This window comes from Meleagris gallopavo, chromosome 1, assembly GCF_000146605.3.
Source record: "Meleagris gallopavo isolate NT-WF06-2002-E0010 breed Aviagen turkey brand Nicholas breeding stock chromosome 1, Turkey_5.1, whole genome shotgun sequence".
Classification (NCBI taxonomy): Eukaryota; Metazoa; Chordata; class Aves; order Galliformes; family Phasianidae; genus Meleagris; species Meleagris gallopavo.
In genome coordinates, this window is record NC_015011.2 from 114,383,454 (window position 1) to 114,407,375 (window position 23,922).

The window sequence follows — 23,922 nt, forward strand, 5'->3', positions numbered from 1 at the left end:
AAAGAAGTTTGTTTTAAAATCCATATTTCAACCTTCTACTACCATTCTTATATTGGAATTCAATACTTGGTATCAGTTTTCCTACACATTTTTTCTCTTCCATCCTATCTCAGATGTTAGGCCTTCTAGGCAAGGTAACCTCTTGGAAAATAGCACCAGGTTTTGAAGAGACAGAATATGGTGAAGATAATTTATCTGCAAAGGCATCACCAAGTAAAGTGAAGTATGGTGCCAGCATATTTGAATGCCAAAACTGTAGGCTGATGATTCGTTTTTGAAGCTCACCTGTTTCGCACAAATGATTCACTCATGGCCGAATGGCTATAGCTGTAAATGACTGTGGACTGTGTGCTGCTGCTTTTTCTCCTACTACGTTTCACTCATCCTGTCTTCACTTGGCTAACCTGGCTGAGGGGTGAGCCATGAATGGGTCTCTCTCTATTCTCTTTTGATGGGATTTCTCTCATCTATCTATAATATCAAAAAATCATACTTAAATTCACCTCTTAAAGTACCTGATTTCCTGAGGAGAACTGGTTTAGCGAAGACATGACACTGCCCTTGAGCCTCCTTTTCTCCAGACTGAATAATTCCAATTCCCTCAGCCACTCCCCATAAGACTTGTGCTCCAGATACACTTTCCACCTGTCAGGTTCAAAGTGATAGGTAAACCAGTGAAGAAATATTTTTGCACTGGTCTCTGTCACTCAAACTCACCTTAGCAAACTTGGACATTGGAGCTTTTTTCTGTGAAATGCAACTAAATTTCCATACGTGGTGGGAACTTTCTGACCACCCCCAAGCTATGGCTACTTTACCGTACATTTTAGCAGAAGTAGTAAGTTGCCTAAACTATTTGGAATGTAGCAGGGTACTACTAATATCAAGGATTGTGGTAATCTCCAATTTAGAAGATGAACTTTTAGAAATTTAAGATTTAGATTTAGATTTAATGACAAGAAAAGCTTAATTGGAAGCACAAGTAATTAATGACATTGAGTGTTTGCATCAGTCATGGAGGTCAGCCAGTATTTGAATGAAAATTTACCAAAATAATGAATACAGGTAGGAATGCATTCACTGGACATGTTGTAATCATGCCACAGGCTGACATTTTGTTTCAGAAAACATTCATTAAATTATCTGGCATAGCAACAAAGTGAGTAAAAATCAAATTATTTGTGGATATGAACTAAAAAAATTCTCTGTTCCTGCTACACATACGATTTACTGTGAGTGACTCACTCACATCTAATTCAAAGAAGAATTTTTGTGAGACTGACAGATAGAAATTGGTTGATATGACAGGGGTTAAATTAGCAGGAACTAAGATTAGAGGTGTACATGGAGGTCTAAGTTCAGATACATAGAAAATTTTGCAATCAGGACCGTGTATTTTTCAAACCAAATTAATATTTTATATTAATGTCAGTCTTAGCATTCCTCTTTGAAACTCAGCTCTTTGTATGATTTGCTGCTTGGAAATCTGTCACCCTTTAGCATATGACACATCCTGGAACCAAGTCCCCCTAGGCTAGCTGCACCTCAGTGTCAGATAAATAAATTTTATTTAAGTTAGATCTGTGGGAGCCTCCTCTGACCACCTGTCTTCGTCTACATGGAGTATTTCCATGGGCAAGGTCCACCTTTATTCTCTTCTCCCTTGCAGCAAGGCAGCATCCTATATTACATACTTGAATCTCAGATCCGAAAAGGAAAAAGCTGAACTTGCTGAATGTTTCAGGAGAGGACCATCTAACAGCTGCCTTTCTTCAGTGCTTTATTCACCTATATTTTTTATTTATGTATTTATTTATTTATTTTGGACACTGAAGACAATTGTTACTTTTGTCTGAGGGAAACCATGGGAGTGTAGCATCTAGAGATTTTCAGTGTATTTTTACATGTTCTACTGCTGAACATCTATCTGGCTTCAGAGGAGCTGGAGTGAAAACCAGAGCTGCTCTCTGAACATAAAAATACTATAGTATATACAGTAGTAATACTGCAGCAGTAGCAGTATTCATATCTTTCTTTTGCAAGCAGAAACACTGAGAAACAAATGAAAAAAAGTTAGCTTATTTTATGAGAAAAGGAGAGAACCATAAAATCATTGGTCCACTGTAATAGAACTTGTATTTTTAAACTGAGAAATTTAGAACTTAGCTGCTGTCACCCAAGTCCTTACAGTCATTTTTGCTCTGGTGACATGTTCGTAGATGGGTATGGAGGTGTTGTATTTATTGGTCAGACCTTTAGTGCTTTACCTGCTTTGTGTACAATGGTTACACAGTGTACTCGCCCTATATCTATGCTAGAGAAGGCAGCAAATACTGCATCAGCCACATTTTCTGCTCTATACGTTGTCCAGGTAGGAAGTAACAATGTTCTGGAGCAAGCATATACTGACATTAAGGAGATGAAAGGCTCATGTCTTCTTACAATCTTTTATCAGTGTGTAGGGCCTTTCTGTCTCCTCTCCACTCTGTGATAAAGTTGACAAAGCACTAAAATAGGCTAAGTACCTGGCAGAGGTTTTTAAGAATAAGTTTTGCATGCATGTCACTGGGATGGTTTAGACACACAGCTGTATCTGTTAGAGCAAGTGGGAAGTGAATATTGTGATAGTCTCTTATACCCACTAAAAATGAATGATTGGATAGTCCTTCCTCTTTGATGGCCAAACTCGTAAATTATAGCTCTATGTCTACGTTGTATGTTTCATCTTTACACATCTGTGATGTTTGCTTTCACCATATAGAGAAATTGAAGTACACATTTTAGCTGGAAAGAAAAAATTATGTATTTTAAAAGTAGAAGGCAGGATTAGATAAAGAAGAATGTACCACAAGCTTATATTTGATTAGACCACAAATCTATTTCTTGTTAAATTAATAAGAAGAAAAGCATAACCTTTGTTGTTGATTCTAGTGCATTTGTAGCCAGCACTGTCTTCCATGGACATTTGTTCTGTTTTGCCTGAAGATACTAGCCCCTTGGTTTAGTAAAAAAACATCTCTCTTTAGTTTTTCCTGTGCTACCAGTCAGACTGACAGTGTCACCTCTCATCCATCCCTTTCAGTTGTCCAAAAATCTTGCTGTCAATTCTTTTGTCAGTGGTAATTTCCATTTCTTTTTTTATTGTCATAATAAATCTTACTAAAAACATAGTAGTGTTAGTAATAAATAGTGATAGTAATAAATCTTATCCTCACAGAGACTGAACATTTTCTTCTAAAAGGAATAAATCACAAGACAACTCATAGACGTCTGCATCTTTCTTAGTCTTAGATCAGGGAGATTGATACCTCCTTTCACGTGAGTTTTCTGGTAGCAGAATTCAGATAATGGGTTTCTTTGTATGTGCCTCAGTTCAGGTGAGACAGGGCAATTAGGTCTACCTGATAAAGTAGACAGAAATCAGGAAGATTTCTTTGTTTCTTATATGTTACATTTATCAAGGAAATAAGAACATGATCTAATACATTCTTCATACTGGCAATCTTTTGGGCACCATATCTCTTTCTCATTAATGTTTTTCTGATGAAGTTAGCTCAGTGTACTTGCAGATCTTTCTGAAGTTGACAGACCAAACTTTCTAAAAAGAAATACCAATAATAGTTTTCCAGTATTAATTATATTCATTTCCATGTACATTCAAACCCAGGGGAGCTCACAATCATTAGATATTCCCAGAACTTCACTGTGATGGAAGAAAACATTACTTTTACAGTCAACTTACTGTTTTTGTCTTGTTTTAGATAGGGGAAGTGATGGCACAAAGATTGTATATTAATAAATATAAGATCAGTTTGCAGCAGTAGGCTACCTTAGATAAGTACCATTGCTGCTTAATGGCTATGAAGCACATTAAGGATTTTCTTGTTGTTCATTTAACTCAGTGCAAATGTTTCAGCTCAATAGCCTGTATGCAGTTGTCAGAGTAAACATTTCCTCATTAAAAATAAGCTCTGGTAGTTACATCAGAAGTTAATGGTTCTTCAAATATGAAATTAAAGGTAACGGTAGGTTTCTCTCTATGAGTATAACATTTCCTTCACTAGGGGAAAAGTTTTTACCAGTATGGTTATTTATCTTGTACAGATTGTTTATAGTATAGGCCTGTGTCTGAGAATGGGCAAAAAAATGAAAACTTTTATTTTCCTAAACAAACAAAATCTTCACTTTGTACTCTAATACTGGATGTGAAAGGGATGAAATAATCAAAAGCTTCATAGTAGATATGGTCTTTCTTATCAGCATGGTGCTGATCCTCTGCTGATGAAAGGATAATGGCAATCAGTTAATCTGTGTATTATGTATATTAGGAATTATGTGAACACGTGGCAGTTATGTGGAAATTTACACAATATCTGCAGGCAGAGTTTTTTCCTTTCCTTCAACAGTTTGTTGCATTCTAGGGGAAGCCTGAGGAGGTGTAATAGACAGTCTCATAGTTAGAGACCTAATAAACATAAAAATAATCCCAACAGGGCAGAACAAGCCCCATCAAAATGGATATTGTGCCTACAGTGCTACAAAAAAGTTGATGTCATTTAGAGAAAGTATGCAAGCTTTGGCATTTTCAGTTATTCATCACCCTGATACTTCCCTGGCATCCAAAACTCTTGTATGGGGGATTTTAAGGTTGAGATATGCTATGAGGTTCACTCTGTTCAATTTACTTTCCTCCATGAAGATCTTATAAACTTCAAACAAGTGCTCTTATCAGTCTCCCCCTCCTCAAGTGAAGAACTCAAGCATTTTAAATTTCTCTGTGTAAGACAGCTGTTTCACAGTCTTGAATTTTACAGTAGACCTTGTCTACTCTTTTTCTAACTCCACTCCATCCTTCTTGAGATACGAAGACCAGGACTGTCCACAGTTCTCAAGACATACACTTGGTTTTATACAGCATCCAAATGATGACCTTTCTCTTATTTTTAGTTCTCCTTCTAATGTTGTTCAATACTTTTTGAGCTTTCCAGCTGCCATTCTTTATTCAGAGATATTGTGAGCTGTAAGGAATGACTCTAAGATATCTTCCCTGTTAAACTGAAGTTCATCATCATGGAGATATGCTTTAGACTATTTTTGCATAATTTTGCATATGCCTTGAACCTAACTACCATCTTTTTACCTTTCTGGAATTGATTGCCATTGCCCTTGTCGATTTCAGTATATATTCCTTTCTTCAGGTCACTGACAAAGATGTTTAATAAAACTGGCCTCAGCACTTGTCACTGGTCTAGCCACTGTGTAGATAGATATTCTTGATACTTTCCTTTTCCTAGAGCTACTATACTGTTAAAATATAAGATTTACGCATAAAAAAATGTAGCTTTTAAAGATAAATTTTAGTAAAAGTCTACTTATTAGGCACCTGAGAAAGGGGAAAAAAAATGGTTTCAGTCAGATTTTCACCTCATTATTCTGTCTCGTTCTCTTTGTCCTGAGAGAGAGAGTACTTGGCCTTCTCTTTCGTATCACCTAGGACTGGTTCATCAGTTTCTTATTTACTCTGTTCACTGAAGGGCATTGAAGCCCAGGGTAGTGATCATGAAATACTGCGAAGTTAACATAAGAATTGTCCATTTAATTATAGCAATACTGAGAAACATAATATACGCCAATAGGCACCAGTTATGAGGTTTTTTTATGTCTTAGTGATTGTTGCTTTTAGCACTGTCTTTCTCGTGGAACACACAAAAGAAGCAGAAGTTAGTAGGCCTAAATAGTCAGTAAAATCATCAACCAAATGCAAAAATTGTAGCCAAAGGTGTCCCCAAACTGAACAAAAATGATTTTAAATCTCAACAATGGAGATAAGGAAGAGCAGTAAATATAGGCTTATTAGCATACTGATGCGTTTAGCACTGGATTAATTCAAAGATAGGAAAACTGCAGTGTGCTGATAATTAGAAAACCCCTCTGTTTTGATCTCTTTAGTAGATTTGCATGGATCACAGACTCCATCTAAAGGGTTTTATTGAAAGAACTTAGCTCATGTTTTATTCATCGGGTGCCATGACTAATAAGGATCAACCATTTCTTCTCTGGGGATCACAACAAGCCAAGGTTTTGTGATATTTCCTTTTTGACAATACAGGTTCTTCTGAGACTCCAGTTACTTTTTTTATGCAACTCCTTTCCAGAAAGGCATAAAATAATACATAGAAGGGGTGCTTCTTCCCTTTTATCCTCTACTTTATGATATCTACCTTGAAATGGACACTTTCAGCCTAGTAGAATGTTCTGAGAGTAAAAAAAAAATAAATAAAAAATCTTATTTTGATTTGCAAATATCAGTGGTTTTGCAGAAATACTGTTTTATTTACATCTATCACTTCAGATGAAAGCTACGTATTTTCTTCTTAGTCATTTTTCCCTGAGGAGTCTGCTAACATTCAAATCCGAAAATTCAAGATAATACTTAGAAATTCTCCTCAAATGCCCCAGTAAAATAACTGACATATGGAATTGAGGATTTAGCTCTAATGTTCTCCCTTTACTTTTCATCTTCTGTGCAAAGAAACATAGCAGCCCATTTCTTTATCATACTTTCATCTTTTCTTCCCCCATCCTCTCTGTGTCACTGTCCTGATTCTGCTTTGTCCTTTCAGTCAATAAATGTGCAAGTACATTGGTACAGAATGCTCTGACCAAATGCTATGGGGACAAGTTTTCTTTCTCTTAACCTCTGTGGTTTAATTTTTTTCCATTCGTATACTTTTTTTTTTAGGTGTATCTCTATTATTTTCTAAAAAATATTGACATTATCCAGTCTTGCTTTCCTTCAAGTTACATTTTTGAAGTGCTTTTTCTGCTTTGTTAATCATGTCTTCAATGATCACTATATGGCTATCTTTCATAGCACAGTGTTTTGCTGTCTTTTGACCTTTCAGGCACCACATGTAATACATAGTTGGCATTTATATTTCTCCTGATCTCCCCAAGCTTCACTCTGTCCCCTTCTGATAGCTTTTGGAGCTCCTGCTGTCCCAGTCTTGCTATGTATTTGTAAAGTGCACAATGCTGGCATTTCAGTTTTGTTAGTAGAAAAGGTCATTGGTTTTAGTACTCAGATGTCTTCCTGATGAAGACAAATGAAGAGAAGAATATACATTCACTTTTAAATTTCAATTAGAAAATCTTCAAATCTCAGAGTGTGGCATAGTCAGGGAGTAAAATAGGTTTGATAAGAAAAAAATTGGTGAAGAGTGTGCATCCATTTCTTCTTCAGTAAAACTGAACCAAATCCAATATTGCTTTTTTAATCAGCCAGGAGACAAAACACTGAGAGTTCCACAGCTCAATTCTTCTAAGCTTATCTTTCTGTCTCAAAAGTAGAAGTGATTTTGTTTTACATCAGCTTGTAAGTTTCAAGACTTCAGCATCCTGATTGACAAATGTTGTTCAACTACACAAAAAGAAATGATTAATTACTGCTTTCATAGTGTTGTAGCTATGACTACCATAGTATTTTCAATGAAGAGTAACACTCAGAGAGTACTAAAAAGAAAATTACATAGCCTTGCTCACCAGCAGGAAAATTAGATTTAGTCAATGTGGGTAGAAAAGAACTGTCGTCTTCACTAACAGTAAATGTCACATTGCTTGTGTGCTGGGGAAGTCATTTCCATGTTGCAGGAAGTAATAAGAGTGAAGATAACAAACTTTTTGTAGTATTCCATACATATTTTAAACAGATTGATTACTACTTATTGTGATCAAGAAGAATGGCTTTAGGAAAGTACTTGTTTTGGAGACTGACAATTAATACATTGTTTCCAATTGATTGCAAAGTTTGCACATTTCCCATCATTACAGTACAAATTATAATGAAAAAAATTGCAAGTGTTGTCTAGAGGCCAACATCCTGTTGGCTGCCAGAGGTTGGTCTGAGAGCTAGTTGGATGAAGGACAGCTGGAAAGTCACAGATAGATACAGAGAAACTGAAGCTGTGCATCAGAAAGCAAATGAGTGAAACATTTTATTTCTACTTTAGGATCAAGCCATGGTAAGTAAGTGCATCTTTTGAAGTGGTTGTCAGTCTTTCCTGATTTTTGTGCCCTCAAACTTTTAAATCTTACTTTTAGATCTCTTTTACAATAGCATCTGAGAAGCTAGACACATATTGCAGAAACTCTTCCCTGTTTTCAGACTTGATTAGAGACTGGTCTGTCAGGAAAGGGAGGATTTCAGCTTTAAAATGAGCCTTTGGAAATGCTGCCCATGTGTAAATACTAATCTTGCATCCAGTGTACAGCTTGATCTTAACAAAAGTAGGAGCTGAAGTGTTAAGATGTTCTCCTCAAATGCATGGAGTCATAGTGCAGAGAAACAAGACTGGAATAAGCCTTGGTCTTTCATGTCTCTCTGAACTTTTCATACCAGCCCAGGATCTTAGAATCATAGAATCACAGAAACATAGAAGAACTTGTGTTGGAATGGTCCTCAGAGACCACAGACAGCATTGCCATCTGTTAGATCAAGTACTAGACCAGGCTGCCCAAGTCCCCATCCAACCTGGCCTTGAACACCTCCAGGGATGAGGCAACCACAACATCTCTGGGCAACCTGTTTCAGCACTTCACCAGCGTCTCAGTAAAACACTTTCCCCAACATCTAATAAAAATGTTCTTCTTATGCAATTATAAACATAACAAATATCCTTTTTAAATGTAGAAACTATGTGTTTTTGTTGTTGATTTGTTTGTTTGTTGTTTTCCTTTTGTTGCTGTAACTGCCTTGAAAACACTGGCATTTTTAGGAAGACTGCATAATATCCAGAATGTTGATTTGCAATGAGGTCTGTTTTCTTTTACTCATTGACTAGATGTAGAGAGTTAAAAGAATATTTAACAAAAGTCAAAATTGTAACTGAACACACAATTTAGTAAGATGAAAGGCAATGGATGAGTCTCGTGGAAAAACCAGCACAGTCTGAATTCCCCTTTAGGGAACCTCAGACTCTTGTTCTGGGTAGCTGAATTGAGAATATGATACACTTTGCTGTATGTCATGCAGGGGATTGCAAATAATAGTAGCCCCTTCATGGGATGACCTGTAATTGAATCATATTTCTCACTAACACATATCACTGTCAGATTTTTACTTGTTTTGATTGCTGTGCTAAGTAGTTCCAAGTACCTCTGAAGATCTTTTTCACTGCCAAGAATCAAAATAAATTTTTTAGGATCTGAATGACAGCATTGAGCATAAACGTAGTGACTTCCCTTTCCTTGTCATCACTCAGTGCTTTGCATACATCTTGTCCCTTCCCCAGCACAGTACATAATGCATACTTTTTCATCTCCAAAGTGTTTTCAGTTCCCAGCTCACTCTCTTATCGTCTTCCATTCCATGAAGCTGTGAAGGATCTGGAGCACAGATCTTATGGGGAGTGGCTGAGGGAGTTGGAATTGTTTAATTTGGTGAAGAGGAGACTCAGGGGAGACCTTATCAGTCTCTACAACTGCCTGTTGTGTCAGCCTCTTCTACCAGGTAACAACAATAGGATGAGAGAGAATGGACTCCGGTTGTTCCAGGGGAGGTTCAGGTTGAATATTAGGAAAAATTTCTTCTTAAGATTATTTTCTACTGAGGTCTACTTCAACACTTTGGATCTTCCAGCACTTTTGATGCTGAAAACGTTTGCATCAAGTCTTGCAGTTCTGCTTGGTTGTTAATTTTGTTATTGTTGATTGTCTTTTTAATAAAAGATTTGTTGGTTCTAAAAACCCACACCAATAATAAACAACAATGCAATACCTACACCAATAATAAACAACTTGGAAATAAAACTAGAATCAGAACTGAAAAAATGGAGTCAGTGTGGAAAAGGATGTTTCCACTGTATGTGAAGATACTCGTGGTGTTACAGGATTCAATGAATTGAAAATAAATTGCATTTATCTAACTGGATATCCCTAGAGCTTATGGACCTCTCAGTCTAAGTGCTTGTGCGGGTTTTAGTGCGCTGGCTTGCCGCGTGAGGGAGGTCAGATTTTCAAACAAAATTGTTCAGAGTATTTACTCCATCATTAACTGTTAAAATGATGACTAATTTCTTCAACAGTTCACTTGGAGGTGGAATGGCACCTGATCATTACAGTGCTATATTCTGTCTTAGCACCTGAAAACAAATACTGAGGTCAGTATTCCATTCCATTTATGTTGCCGTTTTCTCTTTATTGATGGATTTTCTTTGTATCTGTCTGGGAAGTGATTGCTACAGCTTATTTTTAAGCTTGGTCCCCAAAGGAAATAATGTTTCCTTGACATCCTAGTCTTTGTACATGTCTATGTGTCTATTCTACTCTGCTAACTTTTGAACTGCAGGCAACTTCCAATTCACACTAGAAAACTGAATTTCCTGAAAACAAGCAGCTGGGTAAATCAGAGAGACTGTAGCAATGCCTTTATGGAGGATAGGTTATTGTTAACAGCTTGAAAGTCAGCCATAAGGATCAGATGGCAAAGGGGAATGGACTTCGTAATTTCCATTGCTCAGGTTATTATTTATTTTCCGTACTAAAAGCTACAGAACAGGAATGAGGTCTTTCTTATTATCACCTCCACAGTCAATCCCAATGGAGGATATTTCCAGATAGCTAGTAAGTCAATCAGTCAGCCTGTGCTGGAATAATATCACAGAGAGCTGCTGTGAGCCACCACCTGACATTTCAGTTCAGTCCTTGGGCAGCACTTGGTCTTTTTGATATTGTCAGGTGGCATTTCAGACAGAAATGCAGAGTAACTGCTTTCAGAAGAAATGTTATATAAAAATGACAGAATTTCACCATTTTTGATATAGACATGAGATCACTCCTGATAATTTTTTTTTTTTTGCTTGTGTGTAGGTGTCTGGAAACAAATGTCGTGATAAGTTTAGCTCAGGTCCAGCCTGGGTTTTACTTCTGCTTTATATTTGCAGATGCTGTCACAGACTTTAAAAATGACAAATCACACAGCACTACACAACATGATATAAACACTTCTGAAACTAATTTCCTTCATCAATAACACAGCCATGGCTCATTTCAGCTTAGGAAACCAGTGCCCACATGCAGGAGCCATCAGAGCTGGAATAAAAAGGGGAAGCTCGGTGTAACTTCATGACAGGGTGGCTTGGCGTGGGCTGGCTTTTGCTGACTCCTTTCTCTCATATATTTTTTATTTCCTATGTCTTCCCTGCAGTCAGAAGCCACACATCTATGTCTAATGCCATCCTTTTGCCAGCCCATTTTGGTCTCCATCTCAAGGACCCCCTGTTTCATCCTCGTTCCTCTCCTTCTGACATGAGAAGGGCGTGAATGGTCAGACCTTTTCCTCCAGAATCCTCTGCCTCTTGTACCACATCTATGCTCTTGGTTGTGTGTCAGAGATACAGCTTCTCCTTTTTCAGGGTGCCTGTATCTGATCAGGCATCTGCCTGGTCACTAGTAGAGAAAAGATGGCCCTCCATGGGAAAGGATTTTCCTTAGCACAGAGAAAATTCCTTCTCAGACTGTGGTTGTTGCTTCCTCCATGCTGATCCACTATTCTATCATGCACATAAAAGTTACTTGTGGCATTTCAAAGTAGTAGCTGGGCCATTTCTATGGATTTCTGAGAACCTGATTATAACATAATTTATATCAAAAGGCTTTTGTTTTGTTCTTTTACAATAACGTGATCTTTCAGTTCAGCTCTAACTGTAACTTTTTTATGGCCTTATACAAATATGATTTATAAATAAATGTCCTGATACCATTTGTTCCTATTTACATTATCTACATTTACTCTCTGTGACCTCAAGTACCTTCTCTTTCAAATAGGAGATTGGTTAACGTCCTCATCACAAATTCAATTGAGTATTACTTCCATTCAAGGCTTGTTTCTTTTTCCTTTTACGTTTTCTTCTTTACCATCCTGACACTCACCCCAATGGAAAAAATGCTTTAGACAGTTGCAAAGCTCTGTGGCCATAGTGGCAATTCAAAGACATACAGGCAATTTCTCTATACATGTTTGAAGTTAAGTGTTTCACGCCTTCTATGGAACCATGAAACAAATTGGGCATATCATTAGTCACTTGGGTAGTAACAAATCTGAATGCTTACCATGTATCAATTAAACTATACCTCCTCTCTATTGATTTCTTGGGCAAAAACATCCCTTTCTGTAGTGACACAAAAGTAATTAGCTCTGAGTATCTGTTCTTGGAAAGTTTAATTTATGCTGTAAAACAAAACAGAACTTTGGATGTACATAGACACCCTCAAACTTTATGCTAGCTGTGGGGCTGCTGGTCATTGCTGTGGCAGCGAGCCATCCAATTTGAGGCAGCTACCAGAGCAGATGAATCATATTTCTCCTGGGTTTGACATCACACACAGGGCTTCCATGTTCCACTGTATGAAGTCTAACCAGCTTCTCTGAAGCTGGCCTGCAATGCTCTATACAAGCATCACTGATAACTTCCTCTGATGAATTTAAAAATGGATGTACAAAGTGCAAATTGGTGCATAACTTCAAGCAAGACTTGCATGTCCAAAACTTCACTCCAGGCTTAAGTTGTAAAAGGGACTGAAGATACTGTGAGCAGTACAAAAGAGTACTGAGGATAGTAAGAATGGCATTTTCATTTTTGGCCTTTTTTTTGTTTAGAATGACTTGGATTATTAAGGAGTCTCTTCAGTTAAGATGAGTCTTCAGCTACTGCTGGTAATCATTCTAGTAGCTAAGTTTCCTCTTATGCTGCAGATGATTCTTGACCTCAGAATATCTCCTTTGGAAACCATTTACTTGACATATATTTCCTTTCCCTTCCCTTCCTTTCCCCTCTGTTTTTTTCTCTTTTTCTTTTTTTCTCCCTCAGCTGTCATAGCATTGATTGTTTATAACCATCCTGTTACTGACAGATACCTTCTTGTTTTCCTTCAGTTTTTTTCCAGTGATTACCTCATAGTAGAAGTCTTCTGAAATCTGCAAATTTGTGTTTAACGTGTCTGAATTTCAACTCTAACTCTCAAAGTTGTTGTCTTAGTTTCAGCCACGCTTTTGTTCAAGGAGAAAAACAATGTTCATAGAATGATAGAATGGTTTGTATTGGAAGGGAGCTTAAGCCCACCTGGTTTCTATTCCCTGCCATGGGCAAGGCTGCCCCCCACCAGCTCAGGCTGCCCAGGGCCCCGGGCAATCTGGCCTTGAGTGCCTCCAGGGATAGGGCACCACAGCTAATATGGGCAGTTGTGCCAGCGCCTCACGCTCTCTAAGCAGAATTTCTTCCTAACATCTGATCTAAATCTCCTCTCTTTTAGCTTACAGCTATTCCCTCTTGTACTATCTTTATCAGACTGTGTAAAAAGTCAGTCACCCTCCTGCTTGTAAGCTCCTTTCAAGAACTGGAAGATTGCAATGACGTCTCTCTGGAGCCTTCTCTTCTCCAAGCTAAGCAATCCCAACTCCCTCAACCTTTCCTCATAGGAGAGGTGCTCCAGCACTCTGATTGTCTTCATGGCCCTCCTCTGGATCTGCTTCAACTGCTCTGCAACCTTCTTTTTTTGGGGACCTCAGGCCTGAACACAGTATACCAGCTGGGGCCTCACAAGAGCAGAGTAAAGGGGGACAATCACCTTCCCCTCCATGCTGCCATCCCTCTTTTGATGTAGACCAGGATACTGTTGGCTTTCCGGGCTGCAAGAGCATACTACTGGCTCATGACCAGCTTTTTGTCCATTAGGACCCCCAAGACCATCTCAGCAGGGCTGCTTTGGAGGAGTTCATCTCCCAGTCTGTACTCATATCTAGGATTGCTCTCATCCAAGCACAATACCTTACACTTGACCTTACTGAACCTCATTAGGTTCTCATGGGCCCACTTTTCAAGCCTGTCAGGCTGATAAAGCACTGATGTTTATAGGCACTGCTAAACAGTGTTGCACAGAGTTAAGGCCATTTGCAGCAAAGGGCCCAAGGAGCTGAGAGGGAGCAGAATTAGGACAGCTGATTTCATCTGGCCAATGGGATATCCCATACCATACAGCATCATGCGGTTGGAGTTTTGAAGGGGATACGAGTTCATCTCTCTCTTCCACTGCTTGGGGGGCTAGCTGGGCATCAATTGGGGGGCTATGAGCAATTGCTTGTGCATCACTTGCTATATACAGTCATATATATATATACAGTCATAACTATTTTCCTTTTCCTTTTCTCCATCTTAGTAAATAGTTTTATCTCAACCCATAGGTTCTACATTGTTTTTCTCAGTTCTCTCCCCCATTCAGCTGGGAAGCAGTAGGGGGTGAGTGAATGACAGTGGTGCTCAGCAACCCACCATTAAACCACAACAATCATCCAGTTCTTCCTGTATGGTCTCCCAAGTTTTTTTTTGAATGAATGATGGTCCCTGCCATCTGTCATCACTAAACTTCATTGAAAAATATCCCATTGTGTCAGATCAGTTGTGAAAATGCAAGGTAAGAGAAACCTCAAATTTTGTGCCTACTTTGGAAAACCTCTTTAATAAACTCCCAAACACCAGTACTGACATTTCCAATATTAGAAAGATAATAACAAAAAAGTAAACAGGAACAAAGAAAAAGAAACAAAAAATAAACCCATCTCTGTGATTAAATTAGAGTACTCATATTTGTTTTCTCCTCTCCAACTTCAGCAATAAATAATGATGTGGGACAGCTTGTCACTATTATGTGGAAGTACAGATGGACGAGATCCATCACATCATATAGAAGCCCTTTTTTGAAAATCAGATTCTTACTGAAAAGAGATATTATGTGACACATGCCACCTTTGATAGCTAATGTTACATTTATCTGGTTTTCCTTTTGCTTCTTTGGCCTTAACTGTTTTCCAGAAGTCAAGATTTGCCCTGAAGCTGAGCAGGCTATCAAAGTTGCAGTATTTGCTTTTGCTGCCCAAGTGATTAATCTGATTTCTTATGTTTTTGCTGCCCAAGTGATTAATCTGATTTCTTATGTTTCTCTCCCTTTCTCGTGAAAAGTTGTATTCTTTCCACTGTTCTTTATCATATCACTTCTCAATTTGTAATTTTAGTTAAAAAGTAGTTGATCTACTATTATTGTTTTCCTCTTCTGTTTGACTATTTTTGAGAGGAAATACTCAAGTTTTCTCTGTTTGAGTTCATGAGGTTTTTTTTGTTTTTTGTTTTTCCCAGAACTGTTGTGGTAGCTTTCATTACCTTATTCCCATTAACTGTGTGATCATTTGGAGGCCTTAATTTCTCAAAAAAAAAAAAAAAAAAAACAAAAAAAAAATCATTTGGAATTTAGAATCCTTAATTACAACATTTACTTTTGTTTATCCTTCAGCGTAATTTAACTTGAATTATCTGAGTTCCCAGAATCTCAGAGTATCTTCTACAGTCACCAATAATTAAAATCAGCTAAAATAACATTGCCTGTGCCTGATGGCAGGACAGTCACAGCAGCTCTGTATTGAATGTGGTAGACAAGCACAGAGCAGTTCTGTAAATCTGGTTGCAGATGTTGATGTGAAATGAAGGTTGAGATTATTTAAAGAGACCATAAGAGGGGAGAAGAAGAACAAGCCAAGGACAGACCCTCATGAATAAAAAGAGACTGAAAGAGAAAGACTCACAGAGAAGTTCCTGGAGTATGTTACTGTTGTAGAAGCAAATGACAAGAAAAGTGAATTTACAAGAATAAATTGAGCAATCCTGAATGACTGATGATTCTCATTGGTAGGACTAAAAACTTCTGGAAAACAAACAGGGCTACATACATTCCCCAGATTAAAAAAAAAAAAAAAATTGGTACAACTTGAGCTTTTGAATGTGATTACAGATTGCAAGTCACATACTTACTGTTCTCAAACTGAATCCCAAGGCACAACATACCTGTTAGTGCAGCATTACACAACCACAACAACTTCAAAACTGAGAAGTATGAATTATTGCTCAAATCTTATTGCTGAACTATTTCTTAAAAGAAAAAGTAACATGCTGAACAGGTAAACATTCAGCAGCTGCTCTCTAAGCATGGCTTTATCAGTGTATGGTCTTCTGCAGCCTGGTTGTTGCAACTGAGTCATGCCTGACAGCCAAAAGTGTTTTGGACTGAGTATAACTGTGTGTGATATTTGGTGATCAGATCCTAGAAATGCAACATTTGGTCAGCTGCTCAGGGCTGTTATTAGTATTCAAGTATTCTGTTGGTATCTCTAACAAAATCATCATGGATCTTGAGCTGCCAGAAATGCAGAAATGGTCAGAAATGCTTCAACAGGTAGCAGAGAAATCCAAAGAGACTGTAACCGTTCTGGCAGAAAGTAATTTCTTTTAGATTTTTAGTGACAAAACTACTATTTCTCCTAGCACTTGATTATGACAACGTGGGGAGGTGTTCTTGCTCCATGATAAGTTAGCTTGTGTGCTAGGGAACATAAAACAACTTTTTTTCGTTTGGTTGGTTTACATACTGAAAAAGTGTTGAGAATCTAAGGCCTGAATTTGTAGCTGTGAATTTAGAGTTATGTTCCTTTAGACAGTTAGGTCCCTCACTTTCATTTTTCTGTTGACTTGCCTGAGCGCTGTACGTTCACGTGGTCGTAGTAGCAAGTGCAGGGAAAAGAACTTCAGTGTCGGTTTGCCAGGCTGGGACACTGCCAGAGTACTGTCCTTCCTTTTGCAAGTACAAGACAGTGCAGCTTGCCCAAGCGTTGGCAGTTAAATTGTGTTTTCTGGAAGGGAATATAAAAACATCTACACAGTAGTGCAATTTGCATCCTTACACTGATGGTTCACTTGGGGATATATAACCCTGTTAGGCAAAGCAGTATTTAATATATGCTAAGCATTATGACTCACTAGCAGAAGTTCCTTTTACCAGAGCATGACATTTCTAAACCATGCCACTACTTACTGCTTTTATTTCATAAGATGCTTCTGAGATTTTCACTTTTGGTATTTGTGCAGGACAAAGGCAAAAGAGCCAAAAGAAAAAGCTGTTTTCTCAGGACTAGCTTGACTTCCTCAAATTAGTAAGTGTTCATTAGAAATGTAAATAATATCCTTTGTTGTTTTATCTAGAATTCAGTGGGTGAGGAGATTCTTACGTGAATGCTTTGAAATTTCTTTCCCTATGTAAATAATCTCCAGAAGTAATTGAATTTTTTGATATTTTCCCTGCTTCACTATGGTCTAATCACAATCCAAACACATCTGATTTTCAACACAACATTTTCTTGCCAGTAATCAGAACTCTGATCTTTTCACAGAGAAAAGAGACACGGTTAAAAATGTTGTTAATCTGAAAACAAAGAAGATAAGTACTGAAGTACCAGATCAGAAGAGGCCCTCTCATTTGCATGTCAAGCTTTATATCCTTGCATGGCCCATACCCATGCTGGAAATACCATGAAGCAGCAGTGGCAAAGTGTTTCATTTGCCCTTGGAGGGGAACTACTAAGAGAAAAAAAGCAAACTTGGCATGCAGTTCCTCTCAGAGCAGCTGCAGAAAGCAGAAGATAACACAGCTGTTGTCAATAATTCATCTGGAAAGTTGATGCTCAGTGTAGTTGAGATGAGGGATGGCAAAGCCATTCTGCAGACTGTCTCCCATCCTGCCTTGTCCTTTGGCCAGGCTGCTGCATGCTCAGGCATGCTTCCAATGCAGCAATGGAGAGTGGAAGCCATGTATTTCTTGCAGCTTCCTCTGTTATCTGTTAGAGCCGTTTTCCAGCTCCTTTGTTGTTTAGGATCCAGAGAAGAAACTCAGGGCTCCACTTTTCCCACATAAACTAAAAACAGTAGCTGATAAAGAAAAATTAAGTTACAGTTAGCTTTTCTTTTTCATGTTGGGATTTATCAGTAAGTGTGGGCAACTTAATGCTTTCACATAAATATTCCTAGATAACTCATATTTTAGGCCTTCTTAACATCTACTAAATGATATAATAAACACGTTTTTATCTCCTCTACAGAACAGGAACAAGTTGTCAATATTTTTCCGTTTCCAACGTCATTACAATGTTATCTACAGTCCTCCAAGGTCAGCTGCCAATAGGTAGTACTACTTATTGACATTGTCTGCAGCAGGCGCTTGTTAGTTCAACTAATTTTCAGTCTAAAGCCTTCTGTGAAGATTTGCTGTGAAATCAAGTGTTGCAAGAAAGTATATCTTTTCTTTTTACATGCTGTTTTCTTCTGTTGTCCAAACAAATAAACAAACAAGCAAACAAACAAACAGTTTAACATAAATTTTGTAATTCTTATACCGTGTATAACTTTGACAGGTTAAATCTGTAATTGCTATTTCTTTCCTTGGCTTTTGCCCCCTGCTTGGATGTATAGCAAACTAGCAGAACAAATCTCACATGGTGGCAGAAGCAAGACCATGAGCTGCACAGCTGGAGACTTCCCAGGAGCCCAGTATGAAATAGCCTTCTCCAAGACTTTTTGATTGACATTCATACTCCTTAAAAAGATCTTAAAACAGCAAAGACTTTAGATACCTCTGTTCTGGGGATTTAGTAAAATCCAGAAGTCAAACATCTTGAAGTTAAGAGAAAGTTGAAGGAGTATTTTGTAATGCACATGAAAAAGTTATACTGACTGTTTTGACTTGTTCATCATGAAGCCATCTTGTACCTGAGGCATCAAGCAACCTCGTTTAAACTCAAATCTGCAAATCCTGTTTGCTAGCTGGTCTTCAGGATGTGACTGTCTTCAAGATGCAAAGCCTAGTCATATTTAGGTACTTCCAGCTCAGCAAGTTTGTCTTGACTGGAAAGCCTTGTTAGCACTTGGTCTCTCAGAAGAAGCCTGGTGGTGTTTCATATGTTGAAGCCTCATCTTTTGGTGGAACAGAACAAAATGGTGACAAGCTCTCATTTGAGAATAGCAAAAGCTCTTGTTGTCGTGCCCAGGTGGTGGCCCCTGCAGAAGAGTTAACATTGAAGACAAACCAGCCTCAGCTATGGAGCTCATTTGGCTGCATGATCTACCAATTTCTGTGGAGTGACTGAAGGAACTAGGGCTGTTCAGTCTGGGGAAAAGAAGGCTGAGGGGAGAGCTTATTGCTGTCTTCCAATACCTGAAAGGTGCTTACAGCAAGAGCAAGGTTGGTCTCTTCTCACTGGTGACAGGTGACAGGACGAGGGGAAATGGCCTCAAGTTGTGCCAGGGTAAGTTTAGGTTGGATATGAAGGGGTTGTTAAGCACTGGAATAGGCTCCCCAGGAAGGTGGTTGAGTCACCATCCCTGGATGTGTTTAAAAACCATTTGGATGTGGTGCTCAGGGACATGATTTAGCAGAGGGTTGTTAGTTAGGGTAGTACGGCTAGGTTGTGCTTGGGCTTGATGATCTTTAAGGTTTTTTCCAACCTGAGCAATTCTATGATTCCATGATTCTGTGATCCTCCTCCCCAGAATGGCAGAGTCACTTTTATTTAGCCTTTGTTTTATTGTTCCTTCCTATTCTTCTCTGATGCAATCAATTATCTTTTGACATTATAGTACTTTAAAAGATGGATGCTGATATCATTTTGTAGTTTTAATTTTCTGTTTGCCATTTCTCTTTTTTTTTTTCCCAACAATGCTAAAACCTCATTAAATTAATAATATAGTAATTACCTCAACAGTTGTTACTTATTAGATGTATACTTTTTCTTTTGCTTTAACAGATGACATCTTCTATTATTAATTTTGATTTCAGATTTAAAGTAATTTTCACTGCATTGGCTCAGAACCATATGAACTTTGCCAGGGGTGAGGAAAGATGGAAAGGAGGGAAGCTTTTGTCACAATTGATTCTCCAAAATTTCCCTTTGTGCTAATTAGACAACATGATGGAGGTGGAATGCCATGACTGAATGGTTTTGTTTAGCTCTAAAAATTCAATTAAAATAAATTTTAATTTCAAAAGGAGGAGTTCAGAATAAGTCATATATGTTTCATGTAAGGATTGCTCAGTTGGGAATAAGCTAATAGAATAGCTAGCTATCTAATAACAGCTAGACTTCCACGTTAAGTTAAATAAGCTACTAGAATATAGGATATAGGAATATGAGCTACAAGATGTGTGGAGCTCCATTCCATTCCGTGATATCAAAAGGTGGTAGATTCAAAATAAGACATATATATACATGATCTGAAGGATCATGGATACAGTTTTCCAGAAGCAAAATAAGAGAGATTTACTCTTGTTCAGCCTAGCACTAGAAAGTCTGAGCTAAGATTGCTGCCTCTAAAAACTTTGTACGAGAAACAGGAAAAATAGTTTTTAGGCTAAATAAATAAGAAGGCAAAAATGCCCCATTTTATTTATTTATTTATTAGGTATTAGTACATTTTGGCTGGAATTAAGAATTTTACAAACTGTCAGGGTAGCCAGGCTGGGATAATGGCCCAGAAGGAGGTGTCTGAGAAAGAGCACGTAAATAACTGGAAATAAGATTTAATGTGAAAACAATTCCTGCAGAAGATACTGCAATCAGCCCTTGTGTTGCCTCTGTGTCAGGGTGCTTCAGACAGAGGAAAGGGTTTGGGCTGAGGGCAGAGAGGACAGCTGCATTACAGATTCCTGTGCCCAGAAGAAAGAACTGAACACAGAGCTGTGTTGTGTTGCAAGAAATGTTTAGATGTTGTAATGAGGGACATGGCTTAGTGGGGAAATATTGGTGGTAAGTGGATGGTTGGACTGGATGATGTTGTAGGTCTTTTCTAACCTTGGTGATTCTGTGATTCTATAACTGCTGAGGAGCTGCCTGAGTGGGCATGTCCTCTTGTGGTAGCCCTTTGATGCAGTGAAACAGCTAACTTGGCCAAAAATAGCGGGGAGTTTTGGGATGACCAGACTTATACATCTTGCTATATTCAATGCATATTAAAAAAATCATTTTTTTTCTGATCTTCAACAAGGTGTCATTTTCACAAAGTGAAATCTCTCTTTAATACTGTATATGCTTTAAATAGTGAAGTGATAACTTAGTGTAAATGATCCTTGATGTAACTCAAAAGAAATAGCATTCTAAATTGTTTATTTACCAGGTGTGGGATCTTGGTTCTCTCATTTTTAAGACACTCCACTTACTTGAAAAATATTCCCCAAGCCCAGTTTGTTAATGAAAATGTAAGAATTAAATTTTAATGAAAAGCTTTGGCTAGAGTTGTGGTTTGATCTGAGCAAGCAAATTTCTGCTATGACGAGAAGATACGCATTTCCAAGATTTCATATAAATGGCAATTAATGTCATTCATTTGGTCAATTTAATTACCTATATTGCTCAAAGAAGCTCAGCCCCTGCCCAAATCCCTCAGATACCCTTGGACAGGGGCTAACATGGAGCTAATGATATCTTTAATATCTGGATGTGGTTCGTTGTTATAGCTTGCAGGCTTCTGGTTTTAGACTCCATCTCCTTTTCAGCACATTTGTTCACTCTTGTGACAGCTGTGTGTCATAATCTGTGACCAAAGTGACCCATACTCTCAGGAGCAGAACAAAGATCCAGTGGGAGCACTGCACTGCTGTCAGGTTTCACCTCCAGCAGGGAATTTCTGTCAATGCAGTCGAGCTGGTCAAAAACCCTTCTTTTTCCTACTCCTGACAAACACACATTTGTGCTTTGTGTCTACATCTCTACATCCTTGCTCTCTATGTAGATAGGCAGTGCTTAGGTGGAAAGCTGGATGGAGATGAAAAACTTCCCTCAGGTAGAAAATCAATTTGTCTTGTTAGCTTTGTTGAGCTTGAAAACTGATGCCCTTTTCTCATCTTTGCCTCAGCACTTCTCCACATTTTGCCATTAGGGCTTTTGGAGTCAGGGATTATTTCTTCTTGGCAGAGATGTCAAGACATCTCAGCAGAGAGGCAACAAATGGACAAATGAGATAGTTTGTTATTAGAAAATAGGAAAGAACTTCTAGTTCCATAAAGGTTATAAGGCCAAAATACAGCCTAAATTGCAATATGCTCCTTTATTCTTCAGGTTAGACATTGCATCACCCACCTTATTTTGAAATTTGTTCTGGAACAAAAGACCAGGCTTGCACATATTGTTAACCTAAAATCCAAGCTGTAGCTAGTTTTTGCTTATTCTAAACAGAATGTACCCAGTCTTACAGCTTCTCTGAAATCTTGTCTCACACAAAAGAGCAAATTAGAGAGCTGTGCGAATGAGTGTGGGTGTAGTGAAGAAGATAGGGAAGAAAATGGATTTCTGTTTACCTCATATTCCCGAATGCTCTATTAATTGCTTTCATTCCTCCCTCCCTCTTTGTCCATGATGACAGCAAAATCAGCTCTTGTCTGTTGCTATAAATTGTTTCCCTGCCAAATGAACACATGGTTATAGAGCCAGATAGTTTTAATAACAGAAATTCGAGGAAGTCTTGGGAAAATCTTCTTCTAAAATACAGAAGGAAGAGTTGATAGGTGTCCTGCTTTTGGTAGCAGAGTAGTTATTCAGCTTTTCACTGGTCACATAAAGTGAGCACAAGTCTGCCGGACATGCTTGGGCAGGGAAGGGAGGAGGAAGCTTTTATGTACCCTGACACCTCTCCTCTGACAGAGGTGCCACTCTTCTGCTGAGCTAATGCCTCTCATTAAATTACTGAGAAGCAAAACAAAACACATTCTCTCATCCCTGAATCACATTAAAGCCAGAGGTCAGACACAAACATAAATTGGCCAGCTATATGCTGTTCAATGTAACACTGCCCCAGCATTTCTAAGCTTCTGATCAACGAGATGGCGCAACTATTCTCATTTACAGATGGAAACCAGAGGAAAGCGTTTTTTAACAAAACCTCTGAGAGCACTGGTGGTAACCAAGCATTCTCCTCTTCCCCAGAAAGCCATTCAGTCCATCTGCAGCCCCACACACAACTTCACACTCCGCCCCTGCATGCTGACAGCTAACTCCTGGGCGCTCCCTTGGTCTATAGGTATGTTTTCTCCTCCCTTCTCCTGCTGCAAAAGAAGTGCTTGCACTCGAGCACCCTTTGCTCAGGGCTGTGCATTGTGCTTGTAGCAGGGCAGCTTTCCAGTACTTGCTGCACGCTAATAAGGGAAAATTCCCTGTTCCTTTGTGCTGGGGCAAAGAAGAAACTTAGTTTTTTTCTCAGTAGAGTTACTCAGAAGTGCATGTGGAAAAGCTGCAGCTTCTGTGAGTGCTAGGGTAGCTTGCTCTTCTGGGTGTGAAATACGTAATATATTTATGATTTGACAGACACTGTATTGACAACTTCTCATTGTTGTATATAAGGGAGGAAGTTCTCCTTGCAAAAAACGTTTTTTCCCAAATCTCATCCCAGCAGTTTTTTTGATGAAACGCAGCGTTTCTTCTACTTTTTACCACTTGCTGAATACAAATGTCTTAGTATTACACAGGATGCATTTCCTTTTCTTTTACCCTCATTCTCTCTCCCTGAATGTCAGTGTTCCTCACAAAAATAATTTGTTTTGCTGTTAATTTAGAGTGTGTTCGATAGTTATTGAAGTAGAGGATTAATGGATCTGTCTAGAGGCAAGCAAACACAGCCAGCAAGCCTTAGCCTCAGCTCTTCTAATATATTGCAGACCTTGGTACGGTATTTCATTCTTCATTCTCTCTTTTCAAGAAGATGCACTTACTAGTTCTCACAGTCATCATGTCTATTACGTGACTAAGAATACCATATCCAAGCAGAGGAACCGGATGAGAGCATGCCTTGAAGAAATTTTCTCAACTAGCTGACCTACTGGGGGACATTAAGACACTCGTGCAAAATTCAATCTCCAGAGAAATCTGCATTAGCAAAGCTGATACATATATTTTTAAAACATCTGCACAAACACATCCAGATGCAAACAGATGCAAACAGTCCCATCTGTGTTTGCAACAATTCCATGTTGGCCATCATGCTAGTTGATCCTGCTCTTGGTCTGTAA